This window comes from Monocercomonoides exilis (genome assembly GCF_001643675.1).
Source record: "Monocercomonoides exilis strain PA203 chromosome Unknown scaffold3-2548433, whole genome shotgun sequence".
In the NCBI taxonomy this organism is placed as follows: domain Eukaryota; phylum Preaxostyla; order Oxymonadida; family Polymastigidae; genus Monocercomonoides; species Monocercomonoides exilis.
Genome location: NW_027150548.1, coordinates 2,389,701 through 2,402,421, shown reverse-complemented (window position 1 = coordinate 2,402,421; position 12,721 = coordinate 2,389,701).

Below are 12,721 nucleotides of genomic sequence, written 5' to 3'. Positions count from 1 at the left end.
TTTATAAAATAAAAAATGATCCAAACTTTTTCTTTTTTTAAATAAAAATGAATCTTTCGTTTTTATGCTGCAAACAACAATTGCAATATGTTTTATGAATTTTTGATTTTTAAATTGTTGAGTGGAACAAAACTTTCGAAGCAAAAAACCTCGTTTCAAATATAATAAAAAGAGTTTTTTATATAAATATGAAGAGACATTATAAAATGAAGTGTTATTTTTTTTTTTTTTTTTCATTTTTTTTCTTTTTCCTTTTGATATATTTGCATTAAATGATGACTTATCTGGGAGATTATTTTTGAAATCTTATTCATTCTTTCATAATTTTCGGTTCGAAAATTTTATTTGAACATCATCAAATCAACACTGAAAAGTGAACAGGCATATTCAAGACCTCTTTATTTTTATTTCAGATCATGCATTTGTTTTTGAAACTATTGTGATAATTAAAGCGTTTGAATACAAAACCTCTTGCCAATAACAAACAATCTTTGAAAAAGCAATTCCCCGAAAAAACTTTATGATTTCAAAAATAACCACTCATATTTATTTCACCAACTAGATTAATTTTTTTGTTCTATTTCTTAAAAGTGCACAAATACTTCATAGAGTTGAAGTGAAATTTGGCACTTCACATAAATTTTTGAAGTATCGAACATACGTTTTTGACTTTTTCATCATGAAAAAATAAAAACAGGAGAAAAAGTTCGAATTCTTTTAACTCAAAAATACTGTCATATATTATTTCGTTTATTAAAATATTGAAGATATTTTTAATTTCTTTTTGTTTTTGTGAAAGAAAGAAAGAAAAATTTCAATGGAAAGAAGAATTTTTTGTCAATTCTTTCAGTCATCGCAATTTTTCTGTAATAGTTAACAAGCCTCAAAGGTTTTCCTACACGCTTTTCTTATTTTATGAACATGGAAAATATTCAATTTGAAGCAAAGCCATTATCTGCCTAAGGTTCAAAATTCTGTTTCATAACAAAAAAACCAATAATTAGCAATATTGCAAGGATATTCTTTTGCTCTGACCTTTTTTAACCCACACTTTATTTTGTGGAGCTGGCTACGGCTTAATACAAGTTCATAGCTAACGAAAAATAACTAGAAATGTTTATTTTTCTATATTTAACTTTTACAGAAAATTTTTTTTCTCACAATTTTTTTTTACTAAGAGATCTCGGTATTTTTTAATTTTATTTTTTGATCATTAAATTGATGGTCTTTCCATGAATATAACATTTTGGAAGTTTTATGCAACATCATCATAATACAGAATATTCTTTTTTTTGTGTTTTATTTTATTTTAATTTTTAAATTTTTTTATTTTTATTTTTATTTTTATTTTTATTTTTATTTTTATTTTTATTTTTATTTTTTATTTTTATTTTTATTTTTTATTTTTATTTTTATTTTTATTTTTGGCTTTTCACATTTCACAAGTTTCTTTTTCACTTGTTTTCTCATTTCATCGACTTTTCGAAAAAATGAAATTTCATGAAGAATGATGAATTTTTGAAAAAATAATATTGATTATCCTTTATATATGTTTAAATGGAAATAACACAGATGTTCCAAAAAGTTTAGAAAATTAGATTTTAAATAGTTGAATTTGCAACATCAATTTCGGTAGTTTTGATTTTTAAACCAATCATATTTATTCAACAAAAAATTATGTGAGCGTCCAATTATATGTTGAGTTAAAAATGAGATACTGCTTTATAATTTTTATTAAAATTCATCATTCTTCATGAAATTTCATTTTTTCGAAAAGTCGATGAAATGAGAAAACAAGTGAAAAAGAAACTTGTGAAATGTGAAAAGCCAAAAATAAAAATAAAAATAAAAATAAAAAATAAAAATAAAAATAAAAATAAAAATAAAAATAAAAATAAAAATAAAAATAAAAATAAAAATAAAAATAAAAATAAAAATAAAAATAAAAATAAAAAAATTTAAAAATTAAAATAAAATAAAACACAAAAAAAAGAATATTCTGTATTATGATGATGTTGCATAAAACTTCCAAAATGTTATATTCATGGAAAGACCATCAATTTAATGATCAAAAAATAAAATTAAAAAATACCGAGATCTCTTAGTAAAAAAAAATTGTGAGAAAAAAAATTTTCTGTAAAAGTTAAATATAGAAAAATAAACATTTCTAGTTATTTTTTGTTGGCTACAAGCTTGTATTAAGCCGTAGCCAGCTCCACAAAATAAAGTGTGGGTTAAAAAAGGTCAGAGCAAAAGAATAACCCGAAAAAGACAGAAATTTTCATTCACCCAAATAATTGATCGGGACCTAAATATTCCAGCTCATAGGAGCATTTCTGTTAAAATTGAAATGACAGGAAACCTTCAAAATGTTAATGCATGCTATTCCTGAAAATATTTTTTTTTGAAATTTAGTGAAAAGATCTGGAATTTTTTCGTTATAATTTTTTGATCAAAGATTTGCACATATTTCAATGAGTTTTTTGTTCTGAGATTTTTAAGTGTTGCTATTGTTATTGAACATAACTTCCTTATAATTTTGGTTATTTTTCATTGTTTAACTCTTCATTTTTTTAATACTTTTTTCATTTCACTAAATTACGATAAATTGAAGATAACATTTGAAGATATTAGATCTTTCGTTAATTAAATAGCAGAAACATGAAAATTATCAATTCACAAATGAATCAAATATGAGGAAAAACTTGAATTCCTAATAATCGTGATTATTACACAAAATTCTTGCAATTGTGTATTTTTGTTTCATTTTCTTCAAATCGCATTCTTTCATTTCAAAATTTTGATGATACACATTTCAATCAGTTTTATAACTATTATTCAACTTATAAAAACAAGACAACGAAAATTTTCTTTTAGAATATTTTTATCGAAATTAAGTGAAACGCAAAAAATAATAAAAAAACGAAGTGTTAAACAACGAAATATAACCAAAATTATAAAGAAGTTAAATTTATTAACAATAACAATACTCAGAACACTCAAAACAAAAAACTCGTTAAAATATGAGTAATTCTTTGATCTAAAAAAATAAAACAAAAAACTCCAGATCTTTTCACAAAATATCAAAAAAATAAAAAAATATTTTCAGGAATAGCTTGTTATTATATATTAAAAATTTTTCTATTCTTTGCTTTTAATAAAAGTGCTCTGGAGAGCCAAAAATTTCAGGTCCCGATTAATTTTTTGGGTGCGGATAAATTTCTGATCTTTTAAAAAAATTTTTGATAGAAAGAAAAATATTTTTTTGTTGATTCCACTGAAATGCAAATTATTATTCAAATGTTGGTAGGGAGTGAATTCAAAATGAAATATTCTTTTTCATATGAGAATTTGAATAAAAAAAAATATTAAAAAAAAAGTTAATAAGATTTTGATTATGCTAATGTTTTTTGCATGCTCCATTTGAATACCAAAAACAGTCTATTTATCTCATCACCAAAATAAAAAATGTTTGATGACTTTCTTCAAAACAATCCAAATTTCAGTATTTTTTTTTCTTTTTTGCAAAGTTTCCACGAAAAAAAAAAAAATAAATAAATAAATTCGAAAAAGATCATTTACAAAAAAAAGATATCTTTTGATTTGTGGAATGAAAAACTTGTGTAATTTTCTTCACATACTCTTTGCGTATGGGGCAAAGCGTTTCACTTCAGGCATTTTCATAAAAAAATTTTGCACTTTTCATTGACTTTTTTGATCAAAAAACACAATAAAAATGAGTCCATTTTTTGACATTTGTGAAAAGTTGAAAAACTTTTCGTTTTGATTTCAACTTTGCCTTCTTACGGATATGCAAATCAAATTTGTTTCGAAATCTGAGAAAGAGAAACAAAGTTATGAGTGAAGCAATTTTTTCTTGCTTTCTGCAAAAAAAGCTTGAAAGTCCGTATTTTACCCCTTATGTCAAATCAAAAATTTTTTCTAGAAAATTTTGATACAGATATCGCACAAAATACCGGACATCGCACAAAATACCGGACAAGATCGATTTCACAACAACCGCAAAAGGAAAAATTCTGACAATTTTCCTAAAGATATACCTCATCAATACAAACTCACGTGACGTATAAGACTTTCATTACTTCCTCGTTTATGCTCGGAAAAAAAGCTTTTTTTAAAACTCGTAGAAATTCAAAATCCTATTTCTCCGAGTTTTAAAAAAAGCTTTTTTTCCGAGCATAAACGAGGAAGTAATGAAAGTCTTATACGTCACGTGAGTTTGTATTGATGAGGTATATCTTTAGGAAAATTGTCAGAATTTTTCCTTTTGCGGTTGTTGTGAAATCGATCTTGTCCGGTATTTTGTGCGATGTCCGGTATTTTATGCGATATCTGTATAATGATATCAGATTAATCAATCCAATTGATAAAACTTTCGAAAAACGTTTTTTTATTCAAAGAAAATAGTGAAACTAATTTTAACAATAAATGATGGTTTTCTGATTTTCACAAAAGAAACAACAAAAATATTTAATCTGTAAAAATTGTGAACTTTTTTCCATTTTTTATTCTGTTCATGAAATTGAATATAAAGCGTTTTCTATAATGTTTTTCAAAAGAATGCTGCATGATTTTTATATTTGATATCAGTGTGAAGATTCATGAAATTTGAGAAACCTTCAAAAAATTGATTTATTTTGAATTCGATCAAAAAAAACATTATTTTATTTGGAAGGATAAGCAGTAGGTTCAATTACAACTTGAAATTTGCTGAATTCCATCATCATGAAATGTTTCGAATTTTCAATAAAGAAATTCTTCTATTTTTGAAAATTGAATATTGATTGGTGAAAGAAATGAGACAATTGAAAAACAGGGAAAAAGAGAGAGGACCAGTTATTAAATTAATAAATAGGAAACATATGAACAATCAATTGACTTTCATATGTTAGAAATCTCTTCAAAGAAACTTCAAAATCTTTATTTGTCACTTTCTTCGATGAGGATTTTCAATCTTATAGTTGTGGATTCTTCAATAGAAAGTTTCAGATTTTTTTGGATAGAAACAATAATAATAAGCATAAATATGTTTCGTTCATAAAAATTAACATCATATTTGAAACAAAATGACGATTTTTGTTGTCAAGATACTTGCGAAATACAGCTTCATTCTTGAAATGAAGATTTTCTTTCATTGAATGTTTTTGACATGGGAACACAAGAAGGATAAAAAATATGATTTTGAAATATTCTCCATTTTCTGAAACAAAACGAGTGTTTGTGTAATTTTCAGTTTAAAATTTCCAACAGACTTTTCTTTTTTTGTTGCAAAGAACACAAATGACTGATTTGAAAGCTGAGAAGCAGTTTGAGATGATGATTATTTTTGATAAAACTCTTGAATTCAAATAAACTCATTTTATTCAAAAATGGTGGGCTTTTTTCAAATTCAGACTGAAATTTGTCCTGAAAAACATATGATGAAAATAATTCTCTGAAAAATATCCATCATTGAAGCTTTTGACATTGGATTTTTTAATGATTAAAAAAATATTAATTTTTAACGGTTCTAATCTTTTTGAATTTCATTGGAATTGCAACAAAACATCATCAAATTGAGCTTAAAAGATAAAAATCAAAAACTGAATTTGTGAGTTGAACGATTGTTTCGCAAATATTTTTGTGTTTATTTTGAAGAAGACACAGATGGTGCGATAATTATTTGGTTAAATAACTCCACAAATGGAAATTGAAAAGCTCTGAAAAATTTCATTGTCTAATATACAAATAGCTGCAAAAGTGCACTTCACGAAGCGCAGCAGATATTAACCTGCATTCCTTTTCTTCTTTTTCTATATCCTTTTCTCCATCCTTTTTGCAACGTTTTTTCTCTCTCTCTTCCAATGCTCTCATAACTCCATCGATGGAGCCATCCTCCCCAACATCAACAGTCCTTCCACTTCTCTCTCTGCCTTCAACACCTCTTTCCTCCACCAAACTCGATCTTTATCAAATGTTGCTGAAGTTCATATTGGAACTGAATCTCAAAGAGCGAAACCTGGAAGATTGGATTCCTTTGATGTGAACAGTCATTGCTTCGAATGGTGTGAATGGAATGATTCAAATGGTGGGTCAAATAACGGAGGAGCGCTTTCAGTTACTTGTACAAATGCAAATCTCTCAATCACTTCGTGTTCTTTCAACCAATGTTCTTGCTCAGGTGAAGGTCATGGAGGAGCGTTACTCTGCCAATATTTATTACTAATCAGAATGTCAAAATCCAATTTCACATATTGCTCGGCTACTCATGGAGGAGCGAATTGCATCATGTTTCCGCTAACAAATACTGTTTGGACATTTTCAGAAAATATAGTGGAAAGTTGTTCAATAACATATTGGTGTGGAACTGGCTGGTATTTCTGGCTCAATGATATGCCATCAAATGCTCAATTCTTGTTCACAAACTGCAAGTGCATCGCAAATTCTGGCAACGATTCAACTGGCTCTCTCACGTTTCATTGGCCTCCGAATAACAAGCCCAACCTGTTTTCAATCGTTGAGTGTCAGTTCATCAATAACAAATTAACTTCTTCTTCCAAATGGGGCGGAGCCGGAATATACTTTGATGGAACTTACTCTTGGATGAATGGAATGAAATTCATCACATTCTGTTTCTTCGATGGAAATACTGCGACGAATGGCAGGGGGAATGATGTGTTCTTTTACGGAAGCAACATCACTCAATCCCCATTCGAGAATTGTGGCTCAACAACCCCAACAAAAAGAGTGTGGAATAACAATACAGCTGACAATGCAGTGTATAATGGCTGGCTTCCGATCATCAACCAGAACAAAATAGTCTCAAATGGTGGAACTGATGCTGATGCCTGTGGCAAAACACAGCAAAGCCCATGTGCCACGGTGGAGTATGCTCTCGGATGCGTTGCTCCCTTCAGCGATGCCTCTCTCTCTCTTCTCGTCTCCACTTTCACTCCCACAAACACTCTCACATTTCGTGCCCCAAATACAAAAATTAATGGAAAAGATGTATTTTTTCAGGTTCTCATATAAATTTTTTCATTTTCCATATCATTGAAAATTTCTTAAGCTGTCATCTTCTTTTCAACTGGAGTACATATAATCACTTGTCTTTCATGGAGCCCAAAATCTGCACATATTATATCATTTCTTCGACATTTTCCATTTTATTTTTCTTCTCCATCAAATGAAAATAAAACTCTCTGCTTTAAAGAATCATCTATTTCATCCCTCAAATAGCATTTCTTCAATCATATTCGAAGGTTTCTCAATTATAATATTTTCATCAGCTTTCATATTTCGACTTGTTCGTGTCCGATTCACTCAACTGTCTCATATAATTTCTCTTCAAATATGCCTTTCCCTCTAAATTCCTTTTCCTCTTCATTTCACTTTCCGCAATTCGCTATTGCTTCTTGCCTACGAAATCTGCCGAAGGCTATTTAGGAACCCAGCCATTCCAAACAAAAATAGCTTGAATACTTTTTCTTTTCTCTTCAAATGCTTCAGCTTCCAAATGAAAAAGCCAGAATTGATTCAGTTGTTGATAACGCGCAGACTTTTCTTTGCTTTGTGGAGAATCACCTCCGTCGTAATACAATTTCTGCTGCTATTCTATGACAGAATGAATATAACTTTTTATGCTTTTCAATAAAAAGGAAAGAAAACATTCGACGCAGAATTCGAGGAGAATTTGAATGAAATGAAAAAAACAGTATCATTTTTGTTGATCGTTGAAGAAATCGAAGAAGAAGTTGATTTGAATGAAATGAATGAATTTGTGAAGAAATCTTTTTTTTCATCATCAAAATTGTGAATGAAAAATGAAATGAAAGCATATTTGGTGAATGGACGTTGAGAGGAAGAAATGTGAATGAAGACATGCTATGTACAAATTGTCTGCGATTCCGATTGTACAGCTTAAATGCATCAGAAGGCTGATATTCCGATCCAATGTTAAATGAGTGAAAACGGCATTGAAGGATCTGAAGAAGAAGAAAATGGTGAAGTTGAAGATGGCACAGTTTGTGGGAAAGAATAAAATGTAGAAGAAGTTGAAGAATTTGAAGAATACAAAGAACATGAGAAGAAATTATTGAAAGACGAATAATCAGTCAAATAACATTTCTGAAGAAGATGATGAAAATAACTTGTTTGATGTTGTCAGTTGGTTTAATGTCACATTTGATAAGTTGACTTCGAAAGGAATGTTAAACCCCAATCACAAATTATATTGGCCAATTAGCATTTATTCGTCAATGAAAACTGACATCCTCACTTCATTTGCAAACTTTGTGTGGTTTCATTGCCTTTCTCTTCAAAAACAAAAAACAATCATGTTTGTCTGTTGGCTCTGAAAATACAAAAAGCATCAAAAGAAGATGGAAGTGAAGATGAATGCGAAGATGAAGCAGCAGCAGAAGAAAAAGAAGATAAAGAAAAAATTGGAGGAAGGGGAAGTATACCATGCAGAAGAAGAAGATGATGATGATAATGACGATAAAGGCGAAGTCGAAGAAGAAGGCGGAGAAGAAAAAAATTGGAGGAAGGGTCAGAATATGATGCAGAAGAAGATTGTATTGCATGTTTTGAGGTTGATGGTGATAAATCAGATGATAAAGACGAAGAAAATGAAGAAAATGAAAAAGAAGGAGAAGGAGTGTTGTGTGCAGAATGTGTCTGTCGGAGTTATAGAAGCTTTCAGATTGCATTTCTCTGAATGTGAATGTTCTCATTGGCTTATTTTGGAATTCATAAAAAGATGAAGATAAGAAGAATTGAAATGGAGTTGATTTTGATATGGATGAGGTGGAGTTGAAAGAAGATTATCATTTTGAAGAAGAAGAAGAAGAAGAAGAAGAAGAAGAAGAAGAAGAAGAAGAAGAAGAAGAAGAGGAAGAGGAAGAAGAAGAAGGTGAAGAATAATTCGAAAAATACGAAGAGGAAGAGTATAAAAAAACAAGAAGATGACGAGTATGAAAATGAATGAATTGATGAGTTGATTGAAGACTGAGAAATGTGAAGATAAATGAAGACAAACAAAAACTGAGTGTTTCGTTGAAATCATTTTTTCTTCTTCCATTTTCGTATGTTCTTATGAACAAAATCCTCCAATTCCTCCCTCTCCATCCACTCAACCATCTTCCTCCTCATTCACAACCCCATTGATGGCGCCATCCTCCCCAACCTCAACAGCCCTGCCACCTCTCTCTCTGCCTTCAACACCTCTTTTCTCCACCAAACACGCTCTTCACAAAATGCTGCTGTTGTACATGTCGGATCTGAATCTCAAAGAGTGAAACTTGGAAGATTGATTTCATTCGATTTAAACAGCCATCGCTTCGAATGGTGTGAATGGGAAAACACAACTGGTGGACCAGATCGAGGAGGAGCACTTTATGTGGATTGTGCAAATGCTAATCTTGCAATCATATCGTGTTCATTCAACAATTGCTCATGCAATTGGGATGGCGGAGCATTGTTTTGCAATCGTTCGTTGAAGTTAACCATCATGCAGTCCAATTTCACAAGTTGTTCAGCTAAATATGGAGGAGCGGTCACTTCATGGAATCCACAATCAAATTCTGTTTGGACATTCTCAGAAAACCGAGCGGAAAGCTGTTCAATAACAAACTGGTGCGGAACTGGTTGGTATTTTCATGTATATAATATGCCATCAAATGCTCAATTCCTGTTCACAAAATGCAAGTGCATCTCAAATTCTGGTGGTGATTCAACCGGCTCTCTCACATTTAATGATCCACCAGCTAACAAACCAAACCAATTTTTAATAAATGATTGTAAGTTCATCAATAACAATCTGACTGCTTCTTCTTCTTATGGGGGCGCTGCCATCTATTTGGATGTCACTTATTCCTGGATGAGTGGAAATAAATTCATCACTTTCTGTTTCTTCGATGGCAACACTGCCAAAAACGGAAGAGGAAACGATGTGTTCTTTTACGGAAGCAACATCACTCAATCCCCATTTAGAAATTGTGGATCAACAACCCCAACAAAAAGAGTGTGGAATAAAAATAAAGCTGATAACGCTGAGAAAAAATGACCAATTCTAGCTTTTCCAATAAAATGCCTCTTCATATTTCTTCTCTCTTCCAAGTATTTTTGCTTTCTCTATTTTCTCCTCTTCTCTCATTCCTTCTTTGACTCATTTATTCAAAACTTTTGATTTCTTCTGCATTTAGTCATTTACCCCTATTTGCTATTTCTTCATTCAAATTTATCCTCTGTTTATCCATTCACTTTTCTTTGTGTAAGTTGCCATTTCTTCTCTCATCTTCTTCCTATTATTCTTCCTTTCTTCCAAAAATCTCTTCAACCCTCTCAATCTCATTTCCATCAAGCATGTATCCGAGATCAAGAATTTCTTTCTCTTTCTTTTTCTTATTTTTATTTGTTATTTTTTCCTTCATCAATACATTTCCTTGTTTCCTTTTCATTTTTATCTGTATTTCTGATGCAAACGCAGAATTCGAAGAAATCCAATCAAATGAAGTGAAAGACGATAAAGAAGAAGAAGTTGTGCGAAATGTCGATGATGTATCTGAAGAAGAAGAAGAAGAAGATGATGATGATGAATGGATTGAAAGAGATTATTAATTGTTGAAAATTGAGAAGATGAGAGCCAATAAATATCAACGTAGAAATTCATTTAAATTCTCTTCTTCAGGATTTTGTCTTCTTCTGGCAAATAATATCCTTTGAATTCATAACAATTTCAATTTGATTCTTTCTCTCTCTCCAACAAAAAATATGAAATATTGAGCGATCCCTTTTTCATTCCATGCCTTCTTCTTTCACTTCCCTTTTTTCACAAAAAAATCTTCTTTCCTCAAAAATAATTCTTTGCCAATGCCTAACGCCAGGCTTCTTCAAAATATCTTGAATTTCATCTGTCCGTCTTTATTTTTTTTCCCCAACTTTTCTTTTTATTCTTCAAAGCCAGCTAATCCCTCGCTGTTTCAACATCCTGAATGAAAAAATTAATAATTACTTCAAAAATATTACGACAACAAACCTTCTTACCATTTCTATAAGTATTTTCCAACCTTTTCCCCCTAGGCAACTGTTTCCCTCCAATAAAAATTCATTATTCCTTCCTTTATCAAGTGTTTCATCATCTGATTCGCAAATCATCCTTTTCATCAGTCATTTCTCCATCAAATGCATCGATTTATTGCTCTGCTGAAAAATGTGAGATTTATGCATTCTGCTCAAATTCCATCCTCATCATTGAAAAATATCCCGTTTTTCGTCTGAAAATATCATCTCCAATTCCCTTCCCAATCCCTTCGCCCTGGGCACTTTCCATATGAATTCGCTCACCCAACTCCATAGTCACCCTGCACAACGAGATATAAACATTTCATTCATTTTCATTCATTTCCGCTTCCTGCCCTGAAAGAAACACAAAAACATTCAACAAATAAATTTTTTATATAGAAAAATAAATAAAGACCAAACTGAACTTCGACTGTTTTTCGCCAAACAGCTTCATTTCCACAGCCATCATCATTCACAAAATAAATCAATCTCTTTATTTCAGTCTCAGAATGGTCAAATTGCAGCACGGAACGCGTCTCCACAAAATATATCGTGTATCTCACTGGAGGGTCTTCTCAGCCCATCTGTTGTGTGGTGGATGTCCAGAGGTGTTTTTTCTGTTTTTGGCATGATCATCTCCTTTAATAATATTCTCAAATTCCCAAATCAATATTTGAGGTTTATCTCATCAACGCCCTGCACATGAGGGATATGGTGCAGAGAAGAGATGGAAGTTTAATTTTTGCGGCAGGGGGTGGGAGTTGAGTGTTTTACGGAATGTTTATATTTTGAGAGGGGTTTTTGATTGATTGAAATTTGGAGACAGAGGGGTGGGGAAGAGTGGGTGGAGATTTGGAGAAGATAATATAGTAAATATGTAGAGAAGTGGCTGAGGATGGTGAGGAAGATATTTGAGACAAATTGGAGAAATGGAATTTGGAAGAGAAGGAAAAGAGGGTAAAAGCTTGAAAGAAGAGGGAAAATGAGAAGTGTTCAAGTGGAAGAGGGGTGTTTTTTTAATGAGAGGAGAAGATTTTTTGGAAGAGACTGCGAAATATGAAGAAAAGGAGGGGATTGATATTTTCTGATGATTTTGGGGGTTGAATGGAAGAGGAAAAATAGAAAGGAAAGGAAATTGAGAAAAATCAACATTTTCTATTTTTGAGGGGAATGGAGGGGAAATTGCAAAAAGAGGGAAAATGACTTTGGAAATATTCAGTTTTATTGACTTCCACAATCTGTTCTTCACAAATTTTGTGATTGAGTTTTTCTAACCAATCTGAAGCTTATACAGCAAGCGAGCCGTTTTGGCCAATCAACAATTTCATACAAATTATTCTCAACATCATAAATGTTGTTCAACTGATTTCGCATTTCTCAACTGCATCTTCTTCTTCGTCTTCGTCTTCTTCTTCTTCTTCTGATAATCCCCTTTCATTCAATCAACCATTTTCCTCATTTTTCGGTTTACAAACACAAAATTCGCCTTCTCGCAATTCACTTGCTCATTCAGCGACAAGCACACCTGTTATGAACAGCATAGCCAAAAACACACAAAATCTTCTTCAGTCAAATATTGCTTCTTCTGCTGCTTCTCTTTCATCTCCTTCTTCAACTTCAATTTCATTCTTCCTCATTCGTTCGCACATTCACACAG